This window comes from Panthera tigris, chromosome F2 (genome assembly GCF_018350195.1).
Source record: "Panthera tigris isolate Pti1 chromosome F2, P.tigris_Pti1_mat1.1, whole genome shotgun sequence".
In the NCBI taxonomy this organism is placed as follows: Eukaryota; Metazoa; Chordata; class Mammalia; order Carnivora; family Felidae; genus Panthera; species Panthera tigris.
This window is the reverse complement of record NC_056676.1, coordinates 39,879,953-39,894,371: the sequence shown is the minus strand read 5'-3', so window position 1 is coordinate 39,894,371 and position 14,419 is coordinate 39,879,953. Positions and strand designations below refer to the sequence as shown.

The following is a 14,419-nucleotide window of genomic DNA, read 5'->3' as shown; positions in this document are numbered from 1 at the left end:
AGAAAGAAAGCCAAAAAGCCAGTGAATTACATGAATTTTCAAGTATCTTTCAATCTGCTAGGCAAAGTTTTCAGAATCTTAATTGTATGCCCTACCTACATCACCATGTATCTGGCTGCAGTTGGTATATAAGAGAGAAAGATATTTGGGGCCCCTTGGGGTCTCAGTCAGTTGAGCGTCCGACTTCTGCTCAGGTCATGATCTCTTGGTTCGTGAGTTCAAGCCCCGCATCCAGTTCTGTGCTGACAGCTCAGAGCCTGGAGCCTGATTGGGATTCTGTGTCTCTCTCTCTCTGCTCCTCCCCCACTCACACTCTGTCTCTCTCTCAAAAACAAATAAACATTAAAATAAAAATTAAAAAAAAGAGAAAGATGTTTGGTTTGGGGAGATTAAAAAGCAGAAAAGGATTGTTTTCTATGATGGGTATATCAGGAACTATTGCAATATAGTCAAACCTATTTAGTTACTTTTAAAAAGGCCTGTGAGGGGCGCCTGGGTGGCGCAGTCGGTTAAGCGTCCGACTTCAGCCAGGTCACGATCTTCAGCCAGGTCACGATCTCGCGGTCCGTGAGTTCGAGCCCCGCGTCAGGCTCTGGGCTGATGGCTCGGAGCCTGGAGACTGTTTCCGATTCTGTGTCTCCCTCTCTCTCTGCCCCTCCCCCGTTCATGCTCTGTCTCTCTCTGTCCCAAAAATAATAAAAAACGTTGAAAAAAAAAATTAAAAAAATAAATAAAAAGGCCTGTGATTCTTTTTTTTAATTTATTTTTTTTAATGTTTATTCATTTTTGAGAGAGAGAGAGGGAGACACAGAATCTGAAGCAGGCTCCAGGTTCTGAGCTGTCAGCACCGAGCCTGACACAGGGCTCAAACCCACAGACTGTGAGATCATGATCCTAGCCAAAGTTGGATGCTTAACTGAGTGAGCCATCCAGGCCGCCCCCCCCCCCCCCGCCAAAGGCTTGTAATTCTTTTATACTGAAGTTGAAACAAACCATATTAGAATGAGTCTGCCTAAAATGTATTGGTTAGGTTGAAGTAACTATAGGTAATTTAAGCAAAGAAGCCTGCACAGTGAGGTGGAGATTGACTTCTATGAAGGGCAGTGTTAATGATACATGCCCACCTGACCCTCATGTTACAGAGGAGAAAACCATTTTATAAGCTCTCACATGTCACAGGCAAAGAAGAGTAAGCCCAATTTCCCATTTACAAAGTTTTCTCCCTCTTTCACTTCTTTCTTTTTCCCTCCTTTCCTTTAATAAATATTTATTAAGTATCTACATTAGCAGCCTCATTTCTCTTTAGGCAGAGACTCATCTCCCTGTTACCATTTCCTGTGCCCATACTACCTGCGAGCTACTCAGTGCCAAGCACTTTCCATACCTGTCATTTACCGGCCCCCCTCCCAACAGCCCCAGGGCTCTGACCGCTTTATTTTACTACTTCTGAAAGTTTGTGTGTGTTACAGCTGAAACACACCAGAGCCTTTAAGGATCATCTGCCATTCGAAGCATCTTACTTAGAAAATGTGGCCAAGTGGAGATTGTGCGGGCCTGGCAAGCAGTGGCCGGGACCCGACAGGCCGGGTGGTTCTGGGAAAACCCCTTACTCAGCTTCATTTTTCACCATCTGTGTCTCAGTTTTTCTATTTGTAAACCGGACATAATTAAAACTGCCCACTGGGCCTTTCACAGGCATGTTGGGAGGGTTAGCAAGTGGCTGCAAAGTTTCCTTAGCTCTTTGAAAGAGAGGTGTTACAAGAAATTCAAGGCAGGAGGCTTTTATGCAAGGCGTTGTCTGCATTTACATGTAAACCTCCATTTTTTTTAGATTAAATATGGCATTCTTTGGCCCTAATGAAGAGCATGGTTAATCAGTAGGATCTCAATCAAAAATACAATTTATATGGATTCCAGGAATGCCGGAATCTCACGACCAGTATGGAACTGACATAACAGGCTGATGGGACACTGGGTGCTCTGGGTGGGTGTTCAACAAACTTGGGTTCCAATCCACTGCTGTCACTAAGCAGCTGTGTCAACCCTGGTGGGAGATTTCCCTCCCTCAGCTTCTTCACTGGTGAAAATAATGCCCATTCTGATCACCTCCAAGGGGAATAAAACCAAGGAATGCATGAAAGTATTTAGAATGATATGAAGCATGATTTGCATGTAATATGTGCTATTGGTGATTTTTGAAAATGGAATGAGATAATCCTAAACTTTCTTCTTTGGCTAATTGCAGTTGCATTAAACCAATGCAGTACAGATTGTTTAAGAGTAAAGACGTCATTCTCCCTGTTGTTCTTTATCCTGTATTTTGTCGTTAAATTTTGGCTATCTTCCTTGTTGAGTATGAAAGCAGCTACCAGCCAGGTATTTCTCCAAATGCTTTGTTCCTAAAAAGTACCCTCAGATGTAAGATGCATTTCATTCTTACCAAAAACATACATGACTTGTGACCCAAGAGTGTTTTCTCAAAGCTTCTCTCATGAAGCTTGTCCAGGAATCTGCAGATCAAACATACAGTGTGCTAGTTGCACAAATGATTTTTTTAGGGTCCTTTGCACCATCTTAACGTTCTCACATCTATGACCGTATTTCCCAAGTGGTATCAGAATTCAATTATGCTTTACTTGATTTTTCCCCTTTCAAATGCAAATGATTATTTATCAAAATCGTGAGCATGCAAATGACAAAAGAAAAATAGATTTCATTGAGATCTGTTGCTTTGGAGAGTATTTCATTTAAATTGGATTCGTAAGATGGAACTTCCATTTTCTCTCTGTGAGTTGCAGGCCCACCCTTGGGAAGTAGACTTGAAGCAAGGTCGCTTGGGAAGGTTGACAGTCCAAAGTATGTGGCATCATCTTGGTGATGGCTATTGTAGGTGCATGAGTGTAAGTTATTGTAAAGAAGAAAGGCCTTGGGCAAAGACATAAAGAGTGGGAGAAATTACAGTGTGTCACCTTAATTAGGTCAAATTGAGTTAAAATGAACTTCTCTATCCTAGAAGGGGAGAAAAGACAAAAAATGTGGTTTTTGTTTTTATTTGTATTTATTTTATTTATTTATTTTGTGTGTGTGGTTTTTGTTCTTAAAAGGAGACTAAGATGGGGTGTCTGGTTGGCCCAGTCAGTTAAGTAACTTGACTCTTGATCTTGGCTCAGGTCATGATCTCACGGGTTGGTGGGTTCGAGGCCCATGACGGGTTCTGTGTTGACAGTGTGAAGCCTGCTTGGAATGCTCTCTCCCCTTTCTCTGCCCCTCCATTGCTCAAGCTCTCTCTCTCAAAATAAATAAACTTGAAAAAAATAAAATAAAATAAAAGCACACTAAGATAAAGGGGAGAGAGAAAGACAGAGGATTATATGCCACTCCTCTGCTTTCTTTCCATATGCCATGAGCCTCCATTATTCCAGTTTGTTCAAGTGTCGGGGTTAATCTAAGGCATGCGGCTTAGTTCCATGTCATGTCTTGGAGGGGTTTAGAATACCCACATTTCCTTCTTTTTTTTTTTTTTTTTTATGTTTTTTAAATTTATTTTTTAGACAGAGAGAGAAGAGAGAGAGCATGCACAAGCCGGGGAGGGGCAGAGAGAGGGAGACACAGAATCTGAAGCAGGCTCCAGGCTCTGAGCTGTCAGCACAGAGCCCCACACGGGCTCGAACCCACCAACTGTGAGATCATGACCTGAGCTGAAGTGGGAGGCTCAACCAACTGAGCCACTCGAGTGCCCCCCTCTTTTTTTTGGTAATTTTAAAAATGTTTATTTATTTATTTATTTATTTTGAGATGGGGGGAGAGAGAACGCGTGTGTGTGTGAAGAACAGGGAGAGAGGGAGAGAGAATCCCAAACTGGATTAGGGCTCGAATTCACAAACCGTGAAATCATGACCTGAGCTGAAATCAAGAGTCGGAGGCTTAACCGTCTGAGCCCCCAGGTGCCTCCCCACGTTTCCCCCGCAAAGCATTCGGAACCTGGGAAGCGCCCATGGCCCAGAGCCTGCCAAAAAGTAGCCGGAAGCTGTGTATCCCGGAGAGGATGCAGCACAGGGGTACAGGCCACTGGAGGCGAAGGCAGCGTGTGTGCGGATGGCATCTGGGGGCTCGGAATGGAGCGCACTGTGCGAGAGGCAGGGCTTAGACCAAAAGTGGGGCGGTGGGAGTAAGCGGCCCAGGAGGGAGGAGCGTGAAGCTGGCCAGAGACGGCCCCTCACTTAGCTGCCTGCAATTAAGGCGAGGGACTGAACTGCCGGAAGCTCCGGCTCTACACTTCCGGAAACAGCGAAGGAATCGGGTTGCCTTTAGGAACATTGGAAGTGACAAGTGAGATGGGGTGTGTAAAAAGCATTTTGTCCTAGAAGTCCTGTTAGGATTGGATGTGAGGTTGGCGCAACCGCGGAAGCAGGAAGGGCAGCCTGCAGGGAGGGGTCTTCTGAAGCTTGCAGTCACGGCACCCCTACCCCGTCGTGGGGCGTCTGGCTCATCGGTGAGCAGCGGGCAGTGGGTATCTGGGCTGCCAGGCTCTTCCCAGCACCCCTTGGTGGGTGCTGACCTCATCTGGAGTCCCCTTTTAGGAAGGGGACAACTGTGAGCACCTAACTCATACGAAAAACCTGCTTAGGGATAGAGCTTTCTGGATCCAATCTCAGAACCTCAGGCTCAGGAAGTGACCCTGCAGAGCACAGCACTCTTGAACTGACTTGAGGAGAAAGAGACAGACCTTAAAACATCTTCACAAAGGAAGAAAATATTATCAGCCCAGACACAGACACCGTAAAGACATAGTTTAGCGCCTACGGTTGGTTGGATTTCATAAAATGAAGAAAATCAACCCAGAGGCCTGTTTGTGGAGTTGAGGCATGATCGTATTTTAGTTTTCTTAACTAAATAAATCCATCGGTTGACAAAGAGGAGAGGGTAGTGGGTTAGACAGAGAAGCTATGATTGAAGACTTGAAGGCAGGGTCAGCTAGAGAGGCATTGATCACAGTCTCATTAGTCCTGGAACAGAAACAAAAATGAATTTGAAATGCAGGGAGGGGGCGGGGGAGGGCAGAAAAGGGACCAAAGGGAAATATGGGTACATTTTCCAACAGCATGATACATAACATACGCATGAGCTCGGACGCTGAGATACAATTCATCGGTTAAATTCCTGACAGATACTGAACCAGGGCAAAATGTTTCTATCATCCTGGACCTCTTTCTCTTTGCCTTTCTAGTAAAGCATGCTGAAATAACATCAACCACATAAAAAAGGCATTCTGCTCCTGGTAAGCATTATTAATGTTGCAACACTGCAAAATAGCTTTCCAAGTCAAGTCAGGTATAGTGAGGATGATGGGAGAGACAGGCAATTGGAGAGCTTGGGACATCATTACTATTGGCAAGTCATTTCTCTGATTTGGATTTGAAGAAGCCTATATTAGCCACAAAAGAGATCTATAAAAGAGCCGATTGCATTATTTTATTAAATTGGGAGTGAAGCTGATCATAAAATTTAATATTAGGAGGAACCAGAACAATTGGCGCAAAATTAAAGTAACTGTTACGAAAACCTTAGTCTTCCAGGCTGCCATCAGCTGCCCCGCTGTCCTGTGTCTTGTCAAACTGCATCCGTTATTTTTCTTTTGCGTAGAAAATGTAGTTCTGTGCCTCACATGAATCTTCCTTTTCCTGCCCACTACATTCTTTCTCTGCTCACACTGTTTCTTGTGCCTGCCTCCTTGGTTCTCATTTATTCTAGTCCCATGACATCTTTCAAGATCTGGTAGAAAGCTTTCCTGGATCTCCTTGAGGAATCAATCCCGGGGTTCAGGGGAGCCCAATAATGAAGACCTCTCTTCCCCACCTGAGTTCTGAACCAGCTGAGAAGTATATGGAAACAGGACAAATGCCATCCTTACTCTGATAAGGCTGAAGAATGTGGCACGTGGATCCCATAATCTGGAGGTGGAATGACATGCCTACTGCAGAGATCTGCCCTCAGGTGAGAGAGGCAGAAGGTGTGCTCTGGGGGGGCAGGCTCACTCCCAAGAGAAGGAGGAAGGGACAGAGCTGTGTAGAACCACTTCCTGATGCCGAGCTGCTTCTCTTCCAGTTCCCCCTTTGGCCAACTCTAGCCTGGAATCATAGAGAGGGGAAGGATTCCAGGAAAAGCCATTCTCAGCTTAAACAAACTGATGATAGAATAGTCTAGTGCAGTCAATACCTTGATAACTTGGCATTATGGGTAATATATTATTATGTACATTATATATAATGTAAACCATTATGAATATACCTCAGATAGGTAGGAAAAAGAGAAGAAAAAGAAAAGCAAACTATATAGGGCTTCATACCAAATTAAGGAAGAAATACTAGTAAGAACTACCGTCCTCTTTTCTGCAACTGGTCGCACAGTCATTGCTGGCATTTAAAGCTTCTTTCTTTCTGTAACCTTGCCATATTCCCTTTGCTCCAATCTGGGGCCTCAACTCATCATGGTTCTTGTCTGATGGTGGGTGGGGGACCTAAACTGTCGCTCCGGAAGGTTCTGTGCTGTTAGCTGTCTCACCTATAATGGGCCACTGCAGTTTTCTATTTCCTTTATCACAGAGCATTGGGAGTATTAAGAGGTCTCTGCTCCTATTATGCAGTAGTGTGGTATAATAAGAAAAATATCTGGTCTTTGTTCCTGGTTCCTGGCACAGAGCTCCTAAACCCCTTGGGATTTCCCGAGGGATAAGGGTGATAGGATGTCATTTGTTCTCCTGAGGGCACTCTTGGTAGCCCTGTAGATAGCTTCAGGATAGGGGTTGGTCATCAGAGAAACAACCATGTGATTAGAGAGTTGGAACTTTGAGTCTCCTGCCACAACCTCTAGGGAGGGGTGAGGGGATAAAGATTGAGTTAATCATCAATGGCCAACAATTTAATCAGTCATGTCTATGTAATGCCACCTCCATTAAAAACCCTTAATTGATGGGATCTGGGCAACTTCTGAGTTGGTGTATGCATACATGTGCAGGCAGGGTAGCATATCCCAACCCCGTGGGGACAGAGGCTCCTGCATTCAGGATCCTTCTGGACATTGCCGTATGTACCTTTTCATCTGGCTGTTCATTTGTATCTTTTATAATCAACGGTAATTGTAAGTATAGAATTTTCCTGAGTTCTATGAGTCATTCTTATAAATTACCGAAACTGAGGAGGGGGGTTATGGGAACCCCCAACTTTGTAGCCAAGTTGGACAGAAGCGTGGGTAACCTGGGACCTGATACTCGCAATTGGCATCTGAAATGGGAGCAGTTTTGTGGGACTGAGCCCTTAAACCTGTGGAGTCTGACACTAACTCAGATAGTTAATGTCAGAATTAAATTGGATTTGGAGGACACCCAGTTGGTGTCAAAATTGGTTGGTGGGAGGGAGAAAACCTTTCAAGTAGCAAACCAATTTTTTTTCACCCCAACCAATAAAGGAACCTCCTTCTTTGACAGTTGGTTTACTGATGTGAAGAGCCCAAGTGGCCAGGTGGTCATCTCAGCTTCCAGTTTAATGAAACATGTGTGTGTGCACACACGTGTACCCATGCAGGCACACCCCTGGAAACCTTCTTCCTTAGCAACAAAGCATTTGAAACCAGCAGAGCCCAAAATTGTGAGGAAAGAAAGCAGAAATTTTACTAGTAGAGGACACGGGTAATAGTAATATGAGCCACTTCTATTTCCATCCCTTGATTCTCAGGATCCTGAATCCTATCTATGGAAGAAACAGTACAATATATTAGTCATTAATCTGGCACTTACTGCATCCTAGAGGGTGTCACAAAAGAGTGGTTCCGCACTGATACCGTTAACTGTGTCTTCAAAGGCCTTTCTACTATTCTGTTAAGCCTCAGAAAGATGAGGGTTATGGTAAGCACAGTGAATTCCATGAATATAAGCCCATGATCCACTTTATTTGCTGAAAAATTAATTCTCTTGTCCAGAGCGATATTATGTAGAGTAGTATGATGGTAAATAAGGCATTCTGCAAGTTCATGGATGGTAGTTTTGGCATTTGTGTTGTGGGAAGTGAAGGCAAATCCATATTCAGAGGAAGTGTCAATTCCATGAGAACAAAGTACTGCCTCTAATGGAAAGGCATGGAAGACCACATGGAGGTCGTCCAGTCTAATCAACCTGCTATTAGGTGGCTGGCAGTTTTACCAAGAAATGGCGCCATATCAGGGGCTCAGTGTTGACCCCCGCTGTTGACAGTTTACATATTCAGCAATGACTACAGCCAGATCAGCATACCATTGGGTCCAACACCAATCGTTGACCTACAAGACTATGAGCAAATCAGTGTTTTAAGCTGCTAACTTTTGAGGTAGTTTGTTGCACAACAAAGGCTAACTTAAACAGAAATTGGTACCAGGAAGTGAGGTGCTGCCAACACAAAAAAACCTAAAACATGTGGCACTAGTTTTGTTTCAAAGTAATTGGCAAAACCACTGCATGTGGTGACTCGGAAGTTAGAAAATGTAACTAACTCATACGATTGTGGATCCAATTAAGAAAATTTTCAGGCAGAGTGTTGAAAACATATACGAAGAAAGGGATGAACTAAAGAAAACTATTCAGTTTGCAGGCAGAAAGTAGAGGAAGTATAGAGGGCCTTTCTAGACTTTCTAAATTAGAAAATAAAATAGTTTTCAGTCACAGTCTCTTCAGTCTACAAAAGATCCTTCTAAAATCTTTTGGGGGGGGGTTGGTTTTAAGCACCTGTACAGACCTCAGAAAGATTTGTGGTGGTTCCTAGAAGATTCTCTCAATAGGGCAAGATAACTTCTAAAGACTTCAAGGGCATTAATTTATAGCATCCTGATTTCCTGTCAAAAGAAGAAAGGAGAGCACATCAAAAACAATTGTGTGTGTGTGTGTGTGTGTGTGTGTGTGTGTGTGTGTGTTTTCTGTGTCTAATTAAATGGGCTCTACCCTGATACATAGGAAACCCACAAAGTTTTAAAGGGGGTTGTATAAGGTTGCATTCTAATGGGACCAAAACAGTTCAAAGTAAACAGATGACTCTGGGCCCTCAAATTTCTTTGAAAAGGGAGCAGGATGAGAAAAGCTATTTCTCTGTAAATAAGGGCTATTTCTTATTGTATATGTACATGACTGGATTCTTGAGTTGCTATGCACCAATGATTCCTATTTACTTCCCATTTCTCCTTTTTTAAAAAAATTCTTAAAGCTTATTTATTTATTTTGAGAGAGACAGAGACAGTGCGAGTTGGGGAGGGGCAAAGATAGGAATGGAGGGAGAGAATCCCAGGCAGGCTCCACACTGTCAGCACAGAGCCTGAGGTGGGGCTCGAATTCATGAAATGATGAGATCATGACCTGAGCCAAAACCGAGAGTTGGATACTTAACTGACTGAGCCACCCGGGTACCCCTCTCTTTTTTTTGAATGGAGATATTTATTACAATTTTCTTATTGCCATCTCACCATTGCATGTTGGGTATGTGGGGAGAGGGAGCAAACAAATGTGTCTGTTTAGTTCACAAATTTCCGGACTAAGAGGAGCCACATGCAAGAAGCTGTACCTAAGAGGCCTTGTCCACATCTGAACCATCCACATCTGGATAAAGTTCCCAAGATATTGGACTCTGCGTTTGTGATAAAACTATATGATGGTTTCCAGCAATCTCGGAAGTGAGTGAATAATTACAATAATACAAATAATACAAATAATTATAGCTAGTGGGTGATTGTGGACGATTACATCTGGCCACAAATTCTTTGCAGCTTGTCCCATGAAGAGATGGAGTGGGTTTCTCTACCTCTTGAATTGTGGCTGGCTCATGACTCGATTCAACCAACCAACCAACCTAACAGACAAAAATGTGACAGAAGTGACAATGTGTAAACTGTGAGTCTAAGCCTCCAGAGACCTTGCAGTTTCTGAACTTGCTCTCTTGGAACATGTCTACTCTGAATAAGCCTGCCCTCTTTTTCCTGTGGAGAGAAAGGCCTGGCCACCCCAACCCTGCCAGCTGTCTCAGCTGAGGCCCCAGATATAGGAGTGGGATCATCAGACGCTATGTAAGGCAAAGGTGCCTGTGTCTCAGCTGAGCCCAACCCAAACCTGCAACCCACAGAATTGAGAGGAGATAAATGATTATTTCAAGCCACAGAGTTTTGAGGTGGTTCTTTGCCTAACAAAATCCAGTTTTATGGCTTCATATAGAAGTCTTTTGTCTTTTACTGAAATTGCAAAAACCTTGAGGGCAGGAACAGCATTTTGCAATATTTGTGATTTCTGTAACACTTAGCACAGGGCTGGGTACATATTGATAGTATGTGAATGCTTTTTATGTGCTGGAGGCTATTATTCTTATGTTTGGAAATACAGAGTTTAAAAAGTAAAAGAATATCAGAAGAAAAAGTTTAGGCTGGCTAAGCCTATCATAGGAGTTCCTTCCTCGTTCCTGCCTCCTTTTTCACCCCTGACAAGGGGAACAGGTGTGGTCTTTAACCCCTGGTCTTCAGAATCAGAGGGGACCAGATTTTTTCCATCTATTTCACTGTTAGACTCTCAATGGGTAGTGAAGAAGTGTCCACTGCTTAAAGAGGTGACAATATAAATAGATAAAGAAAAAAACTAAACGTTTTGGCAGCAGGGAGTATTAGCCCAAACTCTGAATCTTTCAGCTTTGCCCATGGATGTTACTGGGCCTAATAACCAGTTGAAAGCAGACCAGTGAGAGTCAGAACAATTGCCTGGAATCATCTTGCTTCCTCCCTGATCTGATTCTGCTCTTCTTCTCTTTCCTCCTGAATCCTGGCCTTTGGCTTTGTTTCCCATTTACAACCTACTTACTCTTCCCTTTGCACTTGGCATTGCTATTAAGTATTCTTGGCTTGGGCTGTTAGTAATTCATACAGATGCTGGCTTAGGCTCACCTTTGGATCTTTCCACCCAGACTTGCCTTAGATAGGCTGCTGTGACCTAATTTTAGCTCCTTGTGGAGTAACCATCAAGAGATGCTGCCAGAATGGGCTGAGAGGTGGGTGAGGACCTCGTGCACATTGACTTCACATCTACTGCTGTTAGGTCTTGGAGGTCATTTGCTAATCGGATCAAGAGAAAAGAGTAATGTATTCTGCTACCATTGAAAAACAAGAGATGTAAAAATTTCCTCAATGAAATTATTATGTAACACACACAATGCATTTTCTCTCACTGGAGTATAGAGAGGTAGTTCCCAGGCTGTGCCTACCCAGGTGTCTGCAGAGCTGGGCTCAGGGTTCCTGCCTCCGTGCCCACCAGGGAGCTCTGCTTCATTCTGCTTTAAATGTGGGTGATGCGTAGAAGGATCCTGTAAAGGATTCTGCAGTGTAAGGCTTAGATGTGAATGCACACCATCTTTATTTGTTAAGCGTAGAATAAGAGCTCATCATGAGAAACTTGCTCAGAAACGCCAATGAACTGAGTATCTCTTCACTATAAGAACAGTAGAGTTACTTTAAAAGCCATGTTGTGACTTTTAATTTTGCGATAAGGTCAAAATATGATTTGTCCCCTTTATGCTTATTTAAAGATCACACGTGAATCTCTAAAGTGATAGTTACTAAAACTGTGGGTGGGCCAAGTCAGCAAATAACAATACTGCCTTTCTGTGTATGAGGCTTCATTAATACTTCAATATTCGTCTGAAGACAGAAGGGTGTGTGTCCCCCAATCCCCTTGCTTCCCATTATGTTTTTGCTTGATTACTGCAGGTGTGCAAAAGCCTTTTCCGTGTGAAGCCACATGTCTCTGCATAGGAGTTTGGGGTTTGAGAGTGCATTTATCAAATGCATGCCAACTCTTGCAAAACTCCCTAAGAAAATTGTAGAACACCTGCATACTAATGGTTTTTATTGTTGAAATTATTTTATTGCACAATCAAAAACCTACAATCATATCATGGAAACATGCTCCATGACTCCAAGTACAAAAATTGGCTGTGAACTTCACTGCTGACACTTTATTTCTTGTAATTAAACTTTTACTTTTATTTCACCTATTTTATCCCATAAACAGGGGAAAAAAATAAAACATATGGAGGGAACTGCGGGATGTTGTGGTTTATTCCATGTTTTGGTATTTTTAGCTGTTCCCAATGAACCTGAAGCCCTGAAATTTGTACTCAAAGTGTATTAAAAAGATAAATTCATTAGTTAAAAAATATTGAAAAGCTAGCTATAAATTTAGGTTGGAATCTTCTCTATTTCCTTGTCTTGCAGAAAGTAACAGACCACAGTCGCCGGTATTTTCTTTCCTCTTCAAAACCACTTCTGCTCCAAAGACCATGAACCTGAACTGAAGAAACGACTCTTTCCTGCTGGTGTGAGATAATTCAGTCTCCATGATGTCTTAATCCTGGGCCTCCCTTAATTGACTTCTAACTGTGCTGAACTGTGGCTGCTAGGAGTTGCAATGTGGATCGCAATTTACAAGGCACTGGAATCGTTTCTCGTCCTCAAATTAGTCCTGAGCCATACTCGAGAAAGATTAAAAAAAAAAAAAAAAAGGTTTACCTTTCCTGGCTGTCTTGCCATCTCAAGTAAGACTTTCTTACCATCTCAGAATGGATGGTTGCCTTTTAACAATTTAGTTAGGGACAGAAAGGAAAGAGCATTACGGCTGCCGATAACATGTCAATTTTGTCCTAATAAAGTTGCCTCCCCAAACCATAAGAGACTCTTAAATACAGAGAACAAACTGAGGATTGCTGGAGGGGAGGTAGGTGGGGGGATGGGCTAAGTGGTGATAGGGATTAAGGAGGGCACTTGGGATGAGCACTGGGTGTTGTATGTAAGTGATGAATCACTACATTCTACTACTGAATCCATTACTACACTATATGTTACCTAACTTGGATTTAAATTAAAAAAAAAAAAATTGCCTCCCATGGCTCATCTTGTCTAGGGGAATTGGAGAGCTCCTAATGCTTTTAGATGTTCATGAGGGGGTGGTGATTATTTTGAAGCCCTGTTCTGTGGGGATCCAATACAAGGATCACCTCCTTTTCCTTTTCCATGAATGTCTTTGGGATATATTTATTAATTAGGAAGTATTCTAGATCTTAGCAGCAGGGGGAAAAAAGGAGAAGGTTATTTCTTCTATGGCCCCTTATAGCCATGTAACATTTACTTCTGCCTAACCTACCTTGCTTCTTCCTTTCCTTCTTCGGACCCTCCAACTTAGAAAGCCATGATATATGCACACATGAACACCAGTGGGTATAGGTGCTCTGTTAACTCTTGGAATAAAGAAGATATGTTAGAATCCTCAAAGAATTCACATCCAAAGGGGGAGACATATACATAAATGATGGTGATATAATTTAAAAAGATGTATGTGAAGAGTTTTTATGGCATCAGAAAGGAGAGACACCTATCACTGGGGCTGGAGGAGTCCATGGTGGTTTTCTGGAGGAAAAGGCAACAGAATTAACTTTAAGGATGACTCAGAATCAGCCAGGAAAGGAAATGTTAAGAGGATCCTTTAGGCAGAAGGAATGGATGAGAAAAGCAGGGAAGGTTAAATAGGTAGTGTGTGTGCAGGAATCACAAGCTGTTTCATGCCACACCGGAGAGCAGATGGGGAGGTTTGGGGAGAGCTAATCAGGCCCGGAGGTAGGTATGTGTAGTATTACATGCCGTGGCAACCGGCTTGGACTTCATCAAGTAGAGGATGGGGATGCTCTTATGCAGGGAGTAAAAGTGGTCAGATTGGTGCCTTATGTGTGTCATTTGGGCAGCTGGGCACAGGGTGAATTTGAGCACAGGAAAAGTAAGGCTGCAGGTCAGATAGCAGGCTGATACAGTTGTCCAAGAAAAAGTCCTGAACTAGGGTGGTGACAGCTGATGGTGAGGGGTTACGGTTGAGAAATACCTAATAGGTTAAACTGGAAGGGCTTGCACTAAGTTCATAGAAGGCGACTCATTAATTTTTCAGAACGGCCACAGAACTTACTCAGCTTTGAAGAGACTGGATCCTCCATTTGAGACCTGAAGACCCTCCATCATGCAAGACTGACTGCCTGCCTATAACTTTGTGGAGAGGCTGGTATTAACATACCAGGGCTCATGGGTGAGCATTCAGGTATGAAATCATTCTTATGAGAATTCCATGAAGTCTGCTCCTTCTCACTCTCAGGAACCTTTGGACATTTGTGGGATAACTATTATGGAGAACCCAGGATGAATGGGGCTGGGATGATTAGGACTAGTTTTTGGCTATGAAGCCTACAATTCCCATCTCTAAGTGTTTCCAGATTGAGAGCCATATATTTTGTCATGGAAATGCCATTTGGCTCCTAGAATGATTCCTCAGAGCCTGTAGGAGAAAGCCAGCATCCTGAGCTTTGTGCTCAAGGTCCTTTCATGGTCTGTC

The 14,419-nt window shown here is 43.1% G+C and overlaps 1 long non-coding RNA gene across 1 annotated transcript in view; it reads left to right on the top strand.

Annotated features, from left to right (window-relative positions):
* Positions 1-5,760: 5,760 nt before the first annotated feature.
* The window catches only part of LOC122234921, a 51,858-nt gene continuing 43,199 nt past the window's right edge, over positions 5,761-14,419 (top strand). The window contains exons 1-5 of the long non-coding RNA XR_006212910.1: positions 5,761-5,994; positions 9,533-9,687; positions 9,781-9,904; positions 12,265-12,584; positions 13,982-14,128. This is a non-coding gene — a long non-coding RNA (uncharacterized LOC122234921). The remainder of the gene's footprint in view (positions 5,995-9,532; positions 9,688-9,780; positions 9,905-12,264; positions 12,585-13,981; positions 14,129-14,419) is intronic.